We start from the raw sequence: 14,346 nt of genomic DNA, 5'->3' as shown, positions 1-14,346 counted from the left end.
ATTCCATTTTCCATTTCTCAAACCATTTTCCCAGGGGGTCCAGATTGCACTGCAAGCCATGATAGTCTTCCTCGCTGTCCACTACACCACCCGTCTTGGTGGTCATAAATCTGCTAATCCAGTTAACCACACTATCATCCAGATTACTGATATAGATGACAAACCACAACAGATCTAGCACTGATCCCTGTGGCAACCACTAGTCACAGGCCTCCAGTCAGAGAGGCAACCATCTGCTACCACACTCTGGCTTCTGCCAAAGACAGTGTCTCATCCAATTTACTATCTCATCTAGAATGCTGAGTGACTGAACCTTCTTGACCAACCTCCCATATGAGACTGTGTCAAGTGCCTTGCTAACGTCCATGTAGACAACATCCACTGCCTTGTCTTCAACCACTTTCCTGATAACTTCCTCAAGAGACTCTGTAAGACTGGTTAGACATGACCTACCATGCACAAAGCCATGCTGTCTATCCTTAATCAGTCCACATCTATCCAAATACTTATATTTCCGGTTCTTGCACATACGTTCCAGTAACTTTCCCACTATTCACTACTAGTCACCACTCCGTGGGTTTGGAGATTTCCCTTGAATTTCATAGAATCATAGAAATCTATAGCACATTACAGACCCTTTGGCCCACAGTGCTGTGCCGACTATGTAACTTACTCTAGAAACTGACTGGGGTTTCCCTAGCGCATAGTCCTCTATTTTTCTGAGCTCCATGTAACTATCTGAGAGAGTGTTAAAAGTCCCTGTTGTATCCGCCTCGACAACCGCTGCTGGCAGTGCATTTGACACATCCAACACTCTCTGTGTAAAAAACCTACCCCTGACATCCCCTCCGCATATATTTCCAAGCACCTTAAAACTATGCCCCATCCTGTTAGCCATCTTAATGCTGGGAAAAAATCCTCTGGCTATCCACACACTCAATGCCCCTCATCATCTTATACACCTAAAAAAGGCTCTAAACATTAACAAGGAAATTTTACATTGCTTTGAGGATTTGTTAGAAGTAAACAAAATTATGAGGTTAAGTGGGTAAGTGGGGAAGGTGAAAATTTAATGGGAACATTTGGAAAAGTTCTTTGCTGAAATGGTGGTGAGAGTGCAGAATGAGATGTCAGCACTAGTGGAGAATATGAGCTCGATTTCACCATTAAGAGAAGTTTGACAGGTACCTGGATGGTAGGGGTACGGAGGGTGATGATCCCGGTGCAGGTAGTTGCATTAGAGAGATTAAATGTTTTTGGCATTGACTAGATGGGCCAAATAGCCTGTTTCTGTACTGAACTTCTCCATGTTTCTGTGACAGAGAAGCTGGCCAAACTTGTTTGGAAGAGAAAAGGTAGGAGTGACAATGGAGCAGCAATGGCTGGAGTTTCTGGGAGCAATTCGAGAGCTGAGTAATCGATACATCCCAAAGACGTGGAAGCATTGGAATGACAGCAGGGCACAACCGTGGATTAAATGAGAAACCAAAACCAACATAAAAGCAGAGGAGAGGGCAAACAAAAGAGCAAAAGACCATTAGGAAGCTTTTAGAATCCAAAAGAAGACAACTAAAGGAAAGTCAGATGAGTTCAGGAGTGGAATTATGAAATGGTTGTCATTAATGAGTTTTGGTTGCACCCAACAGTCCACGGCATTTAGAGGAACGAGATATCCAGGGCCTCAATATCTCTTGAAAACCAAGATTCCCTGCACTAGTTACCATTCAACTTTTATTTTGTCAGACACATACAAACTCTACACCCTTAAAATTTCACTTCTGAAGAACTCCCACTTACCAAGTTCTCCTTTGCTAAAAAACATCCTGTCCCAATCCACACTTGTCAAATCCTTGCAAATATCATAAAAATTGGCCTTTCTCCAATTTAGAATCTCAAGGGAGGTCCAGGCCTCTGCTTTTCTGTATTTACTTGGAATCTCATGATCAGTAGATACAAAGTGTTCCCATACACTAATTTCTGTCACTCGCCCTAGATCACTTCCCAATAGCTTATTGCACACTTCTACATCGGGAATTTTACATACTGATTAAGGAAGATTTGATAAGCTCGACCCCATCTAGTCTTTTTACAGCCTAGGATTCCAGTCAATAAATGGAAAGTTAAAATCACTCACTTTATCAACCTTTGTTTCTTGGCATAGTCCGCAATCTCTCTACAGATTTGTTCCTTGAAATCCCTCAGACTGTTGGGCGCAAGCAAGTTCAAGTAATGGCTACAGTATCATAATTTCATGTCCTGAGGTCTGAATGACATCTGTTTGGTGTCAAAAAAAGAACCTTGCCCTCAATGTCACTGAAACAAAGGAGCTGGCTGCAGACTACAGGAGAAATGGAGACAGGCTGACCCAGGATCTGGGGTTGAGAGGGTGAACAGCTTTAAGTTCCCTGGCACACACAACACCGAGGATCTCACCTGGTCTGTACATACTGGCTGTGTGGTGAAAAAGGCACAACAGCACCACTTTCACCGCAGGCGGTTCAGGAAGTGTGGGACGGGGCCCCAAATACTAACAACTTTCTACAGGGGCACAATTGAGAGCATCCTGACGGGCTGCATGACTGCCTGGTATGGGTGCTGTACTTCACTCAGTTGCAGGACTCTGCAGAGAGTGGTGCGGACAGCCCAGCGCATATGTAGATGTGAACTTCTCACTATTCAGGACATTGACAAAAACAGGTGTGTAAAAAGGGCCACTGTGTAAAAAGGATCATTGGGGACCAGAGTCACCCCAACCACAAACTGTTCCAGCTGCTACCATCTGGGAAACGGTACCACAGCCAGAAAGCCCGGACCAACAGGCCCAGGGACAGCTTCTTCCACCAGGCCCTCTGATTGATTAATTCATGCTGATACAATTGTACTTTTATTTATCCTGACTGTCCTGTTGTACATACTATTTATTATAAACTATTATAAATTTCACATTGCACATTTAGACAGAGACGTAACATAAAGATTTCTGCAACTCATGTATGAAGAATGTAAGTAATAAAGTCAATTCGATTCAATTCACCCTCTCCACTATCTGCTGTGTCATTCTGACTCCAATCCTCCCTGCAACTTTAGTTTAACCACCCACCCCACAGGGTAGCACTAGCGAGCCTTGCCACTAGGATATTCGTCCCTTTCTACTTCTGTTCCACTAACTAACAAATCCCCTATCACCCCTTTGACTTTCCTCTGCCAGGTAATTCCCCCCAACAGTTTCTAAAGCATCCACCTGTTGTTGTGTGGGACAGCAACAAGAGTACTCGGCGATGGCTATTTAACCTCATTCCCCTTCCTGACTCTCACCCAGTTTCCTGTGTCCTGCACCCTGGGTACAACTCACCTCTCTGCACGTCATACCTATCACACCCTCTGATGCTTGGATGATGCGGAATTCATCCATTACCTACTCCAACTCCTTAAAGTGCAGCTGGATATACACCTTCTACGTGAGGGCGTCAGGGACACTGGAGGTCTCCCCGCCTTCCCACCAATGTCCCCTCTAATTTGTAATGACCAGTGTGTGCAAAAACCTTGTACTGTACAATTTTTACCCAGTGACAACAACATGTGCAAACTGAATTTTATATAGAGAGGTATTCATTTCAACAGCGAGCAAGTCACTGTCAGTAAGAACTTTAATCTCCTCTGGTTGAGTCTTGATTGAGTTCATCAGCACTCTCACACAACCTATGTAACAGGTTAATGAAGGATTTACTCGCCACAGCTTTTGCAAACCACCTATTTGTGATTTTCTTGCTAAATGATGCTTTCAATTTCAGATTTCCAAATATCACTCCTCTTCTTCCCACTTGAAAATTCCCCAGCAACTCTTGCATCACCACAACACACACAGTATTGTACATAAGTATTTCCCCTGAAGTCTCACCCAGGTGACTGAAAGTGGTGAACTCAGTGATGGTAATGCCAAGGAATACTGCCTTTAAGGGTGGTAGTCTGTCTCCCTGGAGTCTGGCACATTTGTGATGTGAAAGCTACTTGTTGGCCAGGGCAAAGGTGTTTGATATCATTATGTAGCCAGACAGAATTGGTGGAAGCATGTTTTCACCCATCCTGATAAATCCCCAGGGTATGGCCAGGAGCTCCCTCGGACCCTGTGGGAGGCAAGAGCAGAAATTGTAGGGGCCCCAGCAGAGATAATTAAGTCATCTTTAGTGACGGGGTGGTAATAGAGGATTGGCGAATAACCCAAGTTGCTTTGCTCCTTCACATAGAACAGAGATACCTACAGCTCATTACAGGCTCTTTGGCCCACAGTCCTGTGCCGACCATGTAACCTACTCTAGAAACTGCCTAGAATTTCCCTCGCACACAGCCCTCTATTTTTCTATGCTCCATGTACCTATCCAAGAGGCTGTTAAAAGACCCCATTGTATCTGCCTTGACAAACGCTGCTGGCATACATTCCACGCACCCACCACTATCTGTGTAAAAAAAACCTTACCCCTGACATTGCCTCGGTATCTATTTCCAAGCACCTTAAAACTATGCCCCCTTGTGTTAACCATTTCAGCCCTGGGAAAAAAACCTCTGGTTATCCACACGATCAATACCCCTCATCATCATATGCACCTAAAAAAGGCTCCAAAAATAAACAAAGAAATTATACATTGAATTGACGACTTGTTAAAAGCATATAGTACCATGAGAGTATAGAAAGGGCAAATGCAAGCAAGAGCTGAGTGATCAATATATCCCAAAGAAGTGAAAACATTGAGGACACAACAGTGGCTGGAATGAGAAGCCAGAGCCAACATAAAAGTCAAACAGAGGGCAAACAAAAGAGCAAAAACTATTTGGAAGGTTTTAGAACCTAACAGAAGATGACAACAAAAAAGTCAGATGCGCTCAGTGTGTGGAATTGTGATCTGTAGTCATTAATGGATCTCAGTAGCACCCAACAGTCTGAGGCATTTAGAGGAACAAAATATCCGGGGCTTCAATTTCTCCTGAAAATCAAGGTTCCCTGGACCAGTTACCTTTCAACTTTTACTTTGGCAGGCACATAAAAGCTCTATATCCCCAAAATTTCACTTCTGAACAAGCCCCATTTACCAAGTACTCCATTGCCAGGAAACAGCCTGTCCCAAACCACACTTGTCAGATCCTTTCTGATACCATCAAAATTGACCTTTCTCCAATTTAGAATCTCAACCCGTGGTCCAGACCTCTCTTTTTCCATCTTTACTTTGAATCTCATGGTATGATGTTTAATAAATTCTGTCACCAGCAGCCCTGGATCATTTCCTAACAGCTTATTGCACACTTCTACATCGGGAATTCTACGTACTGATTAAGGGCACATTTGACAAACTTTACTCCATCTAGTCCTTTTACAGTATGGGAGTCCCAGTCAATATATGGAAAGTTAAAATCACTTACTGGAACAACCTTTGTTTCTTGGCATGGTCTGCAATCTCTCTACAAATATCTCTAAATCCCTCAGACTGTTGTGTGTAAACAAGCCCCAATAACGGCCACAATATCATAATTCCCTGTCCTGAGCTCATCTGGCTTTCCTCCGATGCTTCTTGCATTGTGATATACACAGCTCAGCACATTCATCGCACCATGCTCAACCATTTGATTGCTGACTCTGTCTGAGGTCTGAACAACATCTGACTGGTGTCAAGAAAACAAACTCCCCCTCATTGTCACAAAAACAAAGGAGCCGGTTGTGGATGACAGGAGGAATGGAGACACTCTAACCCCTCTTGACATCATTGGATCTGCGGTTGAGAGGGTGAACAGCTTTAAGTTCCTCAGCATAAACGTCACCAGGCATCTCAGATTGTCTGTACATACCGGCTGTGTTGTGAAAAGAGCACAGCAGCACCTCTTCCACCTCAGATTGCTGAAGAAGTTGGGGATGGGGCCTGAAATCCTAAGGACTTTCTACAGAGCATCCTGACTGGCTGCATCACTGCCTGGTATGGGAACTGTACTTCCCCTAATCTCAGGAACCTGCAGAGAGTGGTGCAGACAGCCCAGTTCATCTGTAGATGTGAACTTCCCACTATTCAGGACATTTACAGAGACAGGTGCGGAAAAAGGGCCCAAAAGATATTGGGGACCCAATTCACCACAACCACTAACTGTTCCTGCTGCTACCATCCAGGAAACGGTACCACAGCAAAAAGACCAACAGGCTCCGGGACATCATCTTCTATCAGGCTATCAGACTGATTAATTCATGCTGATACAATTGCATATCTATGTTATACTGACTGTTCTATGCACAAACTATTTATTATAAATTACTATAAATTACACCACACATTTAGATGGAGATGTAACATAAGGACTTCTACTCCTCATTTACATGAAGGATGTATGTAAGAAAGTCAATTCAATTCAATTCACCCTCTCCACTATCTGTCCTGTCATTCTAGCTCCCATTCCCCCTACAATTCATTTTAACCACATCAGCACCCCCCTCCACCACACTTGCTCTCGCAGCCGTACCACTAGGATATTAGTCCCCTTCCTGTTCTGTTCCCCTAACTAATGAATCCCCTATCACTCCTTTGACTTTCCTCTGCCAGGTAATCCCCCCTAATACTTTCTAAAGTATTCCACCTGTTGTTGTGTGGGATGGCCACAAGAGTACTTTGTGATGCTATTTAACCTAATTTCCCTTCCTGACTGTCACCCAGTTCCCTGTGTCCTGTACCTTGTGTGTAACTCACCTCTCTTCCTGTCATATCTATCACCCCCTCCAACTCCTGGATAATCTAGAATTCAACCATTTCCAGTTCCAACTCCTTAAAGTGCCGGGTTACAAGCTGCAGTTGGATGCACATCTTGTAGGTGAGGGCATCAGGGACACTGGAAGTCTCCCCTCCTTCCCACCAACGTCCCCTCTAATTTGTAATGACAAGTGTGCACATAAATCATGTACCGTGTATTTTTTTTACACCAGTTTCTGTGTTGTACATAAATATTTCCCCTGAACCCTCTCCAGATGACAGACGGTGATGAACTCTGTGATGGCAATGCCAATGAATATGAAGGGAAGGGCAGTAGTCTGTCTCATTGGAGTCTGGCACATTTCTGACGTGAAAGTTACTTGTTGCCCAGGGCAAAGGTGTCTGATATAATCATGTACCCAGAGCGAATGGGTCAAAACATGTTCTCGCCTGTAGAAAAGTTCAGAACAAAAGGAGGTGGAACAAACAACACACACACAAAATGCTGAGGAACTCAGCAGGCCGGGCAGCATCTATGGAAAAGAGTACTATTGCTGAATTCCTCCGGCATTTTGTGTGTGTTGCTTGGATTTCCAGCATCTGCAGATTTCCTCTTCTTTGTGATGGGAGGTAGAACAAAGGTGATTTTCTCAACTGCTGATGTAAAAGATTTTGTTCCCTTTCTCCGAGTTCCTCATCCTTGCATTTAGATAGCTGGAGCTCAGCTCTGTCTGAGAGATCCATCGGTTCCCATTCCCTCATCAGCCGGGAGCTCCCCGGGGCCCGTGTACGGATCGTGGGGCTGAGAGAGAGGGAAGAGGGCAGGACTGTCCCGGGATTGTTGGCCACGGTCTCCGGATTTCACAGGAATCGCTCTGAAGTCGGTGTTTAAGATAAAAACACGGAGAATCGCTCTTACCTGTAGCCGCCATTTTCAAGGCCTTCTGTGTACTGCGCGCATGCGTGATACTCGGGGACGTCCTCAGCCTGACGCCTGCGCATTTCATCGGCGCTTCAGCGCCGGCAGAATTCTTAACGCATGGCCCTATGGGTAATCACGATGCCATTAAACATTTCTGCAAGCACCGGTTCAAAGTCCATACCTCATTTTTTTCGTGTGTATAGAAAAATCTGCAGCTGTTTTAACGCAGAAAGCAGTTTCCATAAGCAATATACTCAATATCAATGTGTATCTAAGTAAAATGCAGTTATAAAACACAGGAGATTCTGCAGTTGCTGGGAATACAGAGACGCACACATACAAAATGCTGGAGGAACTCTGCAGTTCAAGCAGCAACTAGGCAGCGGAGTACACAGGCTAGGCATGCTGAAGGGGCTCGGTCTAAACGTTGCCTTTTTATGCCTCTCCACAATTGCTGCCTGACTGTTGATTGCCACCAGTATTTTGCAGAAATTAACCACCTTTTTTTTCGATCAACCAGTTTCCAAATGTTTCTAATCTTTCTTTTGCTGCCACATCCTGCTGGTCTGATTCCTCTTCCTCCTCTTTGCAGCCCTAAAGTCTGACTCAATCTGGCAGCTCTTTGGTTTCTGACTCTACACCATCGAAGATTCACTCGCTAATCTGCTGTCAGACTTTAGAGGTGCATTGTGTTAGGAGACCGCAGGTTCGTTTACTGTGAGTGTCCCTTTAATTGCCTGAGTGAGGTGGGTCTGTGACGTGAAACACCAACGGAGGGAGAGAGAGAAGGGGAGGGGAGGAGAGGTGGAGGACAGGAGGGGAGGAGGGGAGAAGGGGAGAGATAGAGGAGGAGGGGAGGGGGGAGGAGGTGAAGGGGAGAGGGGGAGGGGAGGAATGGAGAATGGAGAGGGGGGAGAGAACGTCAAAATCACAGTGGGTTTATCGTCTTATTCAAACCGGAGAAAATCATGCAGGTGTATAAGGTCATGAGAGGCATTGGTCGTGTGGATAGACAGAGGCTTTCCCCAGGGCTGAAATGGCTAACACGCGGGGGAATAGGTTTAAGCTACTTAGAAGTAGGTACAGAGGAGATGTCAGAGCTAAGTTTTGTTTAAGCAAAGAGCGGTGTGTGTGTGGAATGCACTGCCAGCGACGGTAGTTGAGGCGGATACAATAGGGTCTTTTAAGAGGCTCTTAGATAGGTACGCAGAGCTTAGGAAAATTGGTGGCTATGCGGTATGGTAATACTAGGCAGTTTCTAGAGTATGTTGCATGGTCGGCACAACCATGTGGGCTAAACGTATCTGTAATGTGCTACAGATTTCTATGATTCTATGAAATTCAGTGGAAATCCTTCCTCCCACAGAGTAGTGACTAGTTGCAACCTGTCATTTCAGGGTGAGTGAGAAGGGAATGGCCGGGGTAGATTTTGATATTCTGATATGGAACAGAAACATCGGCAGGGACTTCTCTAGTGAGAAACGGAATTTGATACAGAAGTGATTTATCTGTCACAGATCCACAATATTAAACGCCAGTCTAGTTTAAGGCTAACATCAGCAGAACAGACTCCTCCAATGCTAAGTGACCAGGGTTCAGTCCTGGGTGCGATGAGCAGCCGCAAGAACTGCAGAATCTGACAGTAACAGTCCCTCATGAACCTGCAGCTGCCTTCAGTCACCGTGATGGTTAAACCTTTCACACGGAGCTGATTTGAACTTTCTCCCTGATGTGAATTTGCTGGTGTTGCAGCAGCTGGGATGAGTGAGTAAAACTCTTTGCTCACTCCGGACAGAAATGTGGCCTCTATTTACTGTGAACTCACCGGAGCATCACAAGGTGGGTTAACTGAATGAGTCTCTTCGCACACACGGAGCAGGTGAACAGCCGCTTCCCAGTGGGAAGCTGTTGGTGTATCTGCGAAGGCCGACTGAATCCGTTCCAAAATGAGAGCCAGTGAAGACGTCACAGTGCTCTGAACGTCATGGCGATGTATCCAATCAGATCACGGACATGGACACGTGTTCGAGCTCTCCTTGTAGCGAGTGGGGCGCTGTCTTCTCCAGCATCTCCGCCTCCACATTCAAGGATCGGCGGCATTCAAGCGCTGGTGAACTGACAGATACAGCGGAGTGAGTGTCGCTTTAAGTGCCTGAGGGAGGCGCGGCTGTGACTTAACAAACGCGCTGCAGCAGAGACAGAGAGACAGAGGGGAGGGGAGAGAGGGAGGAGAGGGAGGGGGGAGAGAGAGAGTGAGGGAGAGAGCGAGAGGGAGAGGAAGAGAGTGAGAGTGAGAGAGACTTCAGCTTGTCACTGCTACGCCCAAAAGATTGGGTTGATCATCGGCACGCAGTGCACAACGGATGTCTGGATGTCACTTCGTATAATCCATATGTGTGGATTTGTTGGAGTGTCCTGTGGTATCACTTTTGTTGGGCCTTGCCTGGAATCAGGGTGTTCTGTGGTAACCACTTGACGATATTCCTGTCACTGTCACCTGGTGATCTTTCTAAGTGGATTTCGGAACTAATCGACGGATAAGATCTTCGGCGACTGTTTTCTCGTTTACCCAGCGTGGAATGTGTGTGGAATTCTTCGTAATTGCCTTCTCTCTACGTTTTCGTGAGGATTTACAAATCTCTCCTCTCACTCACTTATTCCGTGGATTACTGAACTTTTCCAATTTACCATCTGAAGACTTTTAGCATTGTATCCCAAGGTTGATAGTTTAGGAGCTATATATACGCATAACACAGTTAATTGCTGTATTTTTCATTCAATCTTTTAGATTTGGAGTAGATACTAATGAAGAGAGTGTTTTTACCATCGAAACCAGACTCCATGAGTGATCTGTTGCTGCTGGTACGTAACAATTGCAACAACCCAGCTGTCTGAGGCACAGTCCTTTAAAATTCTTGAAAATGACCCAAAACATTGAAAAGAGCGGGGAAGAAGGAGTTTAACCAACTTCGTCCGGAGCCCTGAACAACGTCACAACCACCGTGAGCTCATCCTCTTGTTCAGCCTGGAGAAAATCATGCAGGAAATTCATGCAGGTGTATAAGATGATGAGAGGCATTGGTTGTGTGGATAGCCAGAGGCTTTTTCCCAGGGCAGAAACGGCTAACACAAGGGGGAATAGGTTTAATCTGCTTGGAAGTAGGTACAGAGGAGATGTCAGAGCTACGATTTTTAAGCAAAGAGTGGTGTGTGTGTGGAATGCACCGCCAGCGACGGTGGTAGAGGCGGATACAATAGGGTCTTTTAATAAATACATGGAGCTATGCGGGAGGGTAATTCTAAGCAATTTCTAGAGTAAGTTACATAGTCGGCAGAACATTGCGGGCCAAAGCGTCTGTAATGTGTCGTAGATTTCTATGATTCTATGAAATTAAAGAGAAATCTCCTATCCCACGGAGTGGTAACTAGTTGCAGCCTGTCATCTCAGCGAGAGTGAGAGAGGAACGGCAGGGGTAGATTTTGATATACTGATATGGAACAGAAACACTGCCGGAGCCAGATGGGCCGAGTGGCCTTTCTAGTGTACATTGTGAAGTCAATTCAATTCAATTCACCCTCTCCACTATCTGTTCTGTCATTCTGGCTCCCATTTCCCCAGCAACTTATTTTAACCACCACACTCTCCACCCACACTAGCACTAGCAAGCCTTACCACGAGGATATCAGTCCCCTCCTGTTCTGTTCCCCTAACTAATGAATTCACTATCACCCCTTTGACTTTTCTCTGTCAGGTAATCTATCCTCCCCACCCCAACAGTTTCTAAAGTGTTCCACCTGTTGTTGTGTGGGATAACAACAAGAGTTCTCTGTGATGGCTATTTAACTTTATTCCGCTTCCTGACTCTCGCCCAGTTTTCTGTGTCCTGCACCTTGTGTGTAACTCACCTTTCTTCATGTCATATCTATCTCCTGCTCCAACTCCTGGATGATCCGGAATTCATCCATTTCCAGTTCCAACTCCTTAAGGTGCAGGGTTACAAGCTGCAGCTGGATGCACACCTTGTAGGTGGGGGCATAAGGGACACTGGAGGTCTCCCCACTTTCCCACAATGTCCCCCCTAATTTGTAATGACCAGTGTGCACATAAATCATGTACCGTGCATTTTTTTGCCCAGTGACATGTGCACAGTGAATTTTATACAGAGAGGTAATCATTTTCACAGCGAGCAAATCACTGTCGATAAATACTTTGATATCCCCCGGGTTTGATGGAATTCATCTGCACTCTCACACAAACTATGTAGCAGGCCTGTAACGAGTAATGAAGAATCATCTCACCAGAGCTTTTGCACATTGTTCATATGTGGTTTGCTTGCTAAATTATGCTTTAAAAAGTCAGGTTTGCAAAGATTACTCCAAGTCTTTCCACTTGCAAATTCTCCAGCACCTCTTGCATTGTCACAATAGACAATAGGTGCAGAAGTAGACCATTCGGCCCCTCAAGTCTGCACCGCCATTCTGAGATCATGGCTGATCTTTCACTATCAATACCCAGTCCCTGCCTTGTCCCCATATCCCTTGATTCCCCTATCCATCAGATATCTATCTAGCTCCTTCTTGAAAGCATCCAGAGAATTGGCCTCCACCATCTTTTGAGGCAGTGCATTCCAGACCCCCACAACTCTCTGGGAGAAGAAGTTTTTCCTTAACTCTGTCCTAAATGACCTACCCCTAATTCTCAAACCATGCCCTCTGGTACTGGACTGTCCCAGCATCTGGAACATATTTCCTGCCTCTATCTTGTCCAATCCCTTAATAATCTTATATGTTTCAATCAGATCCCCTCTCAATCTCCTCAATTCCAGCGTGTACAAGCCCAATCTCTCCAATCTCTCTGTGTAAGACAGCCCTGCCATCCCAGGAATCAACCTAGTGAATCTACGCTGCACTTCCTCAATTGCCAGAATGTCCTTCCTTAAACCTGGAGGCCAAAACTGTACACAATATTCCAGGTGTGGTCTCACCAGGGCCATGTACAAATGCAAAAGGACATCCTTGCTCTTGTACTCAATTCCCCTTGTAATAAAGGCCAACATTCCATTTGCCCTCTTCACTGTCTGTTGCACTTTCTCATTCACCTTCATTGACTGACGAACTAGGACTCCTAGGTCTCTTTGCATTTCTCCTTTACCTAACTCTACACCGTTCAGACAATACTCTGCCCTCTTGTTCCTGCTTCCAATGTGGATAACTTCACATTTGTTCGCATTGAATGACATCTGCCAAGTATCTGCCCACTCATACAGCCTATCCAAGTCTCCCTGTATTCTCCTAACGTCCTCTTCGCATGTCACACTGCCGCCCAGTTTAGTATCATCAGCAAACTTGCTGATATAGTTTTCCATGCCCTCATCTAAATCGTTGACATAAATCGTAAAGAGCTGTGGTCCCAATACAGAGCCCTGTGGTACCCCACTAGTCACCTCCAGCCAGTCCGAGAAACACCCATTCACTGCTACCCTTTGCTTTCTATCTGCCAACCAGTTTTCTATCCATGTTGAAACCCTGCCCCCAATGCCATGAGCTCTGATTTCACTCACCAATCTCCTATGTGGCACCTTATCGAATGCCTTCTGAAAATCTAGGTACACAACATCCACTGGCTTACCCTCATCTAACATCCTTGTTACACCCTCAAAAAACTCCAACAGATTAGTCAAGCATGATTTGCCCTTGGTAAATCCATGCTGGCTCAGCCTAATCCTATTACTGCCATCAAGATGTGCCACTATTTCGTCCTTAATAATGGACTCAAACATCTTCCCCACGACTGACGTTGGGCTAACAGGGCGATAGTTCTCCGTTTTCTCCTTCCCTCCCTTCTTGAAAAGTGGGATAACATTAGCCACTCTCCAATCTTCAGGAACTGATCCTGAATCTAAGGAACATTGGAAAATGATTACCAATGCATCCTCAATTTCCTGAGCCACCTCTCTTAGAACCCTCGGATGCAGACCATCTGGACTCAGGGATTTATTAACCTTCAGTCCTACCAGTCTACTCATCACAGTTTCTTTCCTAATGTCAATCTGTCCCCTCTGATATTCCTCTGATATCTTATGACCATGGCCCATCCATACATCTGGGAGATTGCTTGTGTCCTCCCTGGTGAAGATAGATCTAAAGTACGCATTAAATTCTGTTGCCATTTCCCTGTTTCCCATAACAATTTCTCCCAATTCATTCTTCAATACACACAGGTAACACCAGTTTCTATATTGGACATAAATATTTCCCCTGAACCCTCCTGAGGAATTGAGGATATATAAAAAAAAAACCTATGTAACCTATGTAATCTCTGGCTAAAAGAATAATTGGGACTGAATATGAATATTTGAACCGAAGTAAACACTGTCTTCAGTGGTTAGCTAAGGCAGGCTCATTGCCAGTTCTCTGTGGCTTGCAGAGAGACACACTGAGAGCTGATAACATTGTATACTGTACCGTTGTTAGTTGATACCATTATACATTCTACCCTCATTTGAGTAAGGGGCGGAGGACTCACTGATAAGGACAGGAATGAACATCTGTTTGTAATTAAGTCAGGGCTTTGCAAAGGGAATAAGTGGACAGTACATCCATCCATAATTAAAACCTCAATATAACAAACTCTGTTATCTAAGTAATTAAGATTTGCAGCAACACACTTGGTGGGCATACCAGTTCAAATAACATCTTGAAATA

The 14,346-nt window shown here is 45.0% G+C and overlaps 1 protein-coding gene across 1 annotated transcript in view; it reads right to left on the bottom strand.

The window, feature by feature from the left end:
* Window positions 1–14,346, bottom strand: part of LOC132390411 (zinc finger protein 850-like) — a 42,437-nt gene that overhangs the window by 18,574 nt on the left and 9,517 nt on the right. The window contains exon 3 of the mRNA XM_059963024.1: window positions 7,639–7,764. The gene's annotated coding sequence lies outside the window, so the exon portion shown is untranslated. The remainder of the gene's footprint in view (window positions 1–7,638; window positions 7,765–14,346) is intronic.

Source organism: Hypanus sabinus, unplaced genomic scaffold (assembly GCF_030144855.1).
Source record: "Hypanus sabinus isolate sHypSab1 unplaced genomic scaffold, sHypSab1.hap1 scaffold_886, whole genome shotgun sequence".
Taxonomy (NCBI): Eukaryota; Metazoa; Chordata; class Chondrichthyes; order Myliobatiformes; family Dasyatidae; genus Hypanus; species Hypanus sabinus.
This window is presented reverse-complemented; position numbering and strand designations above follow the sequence as displayed.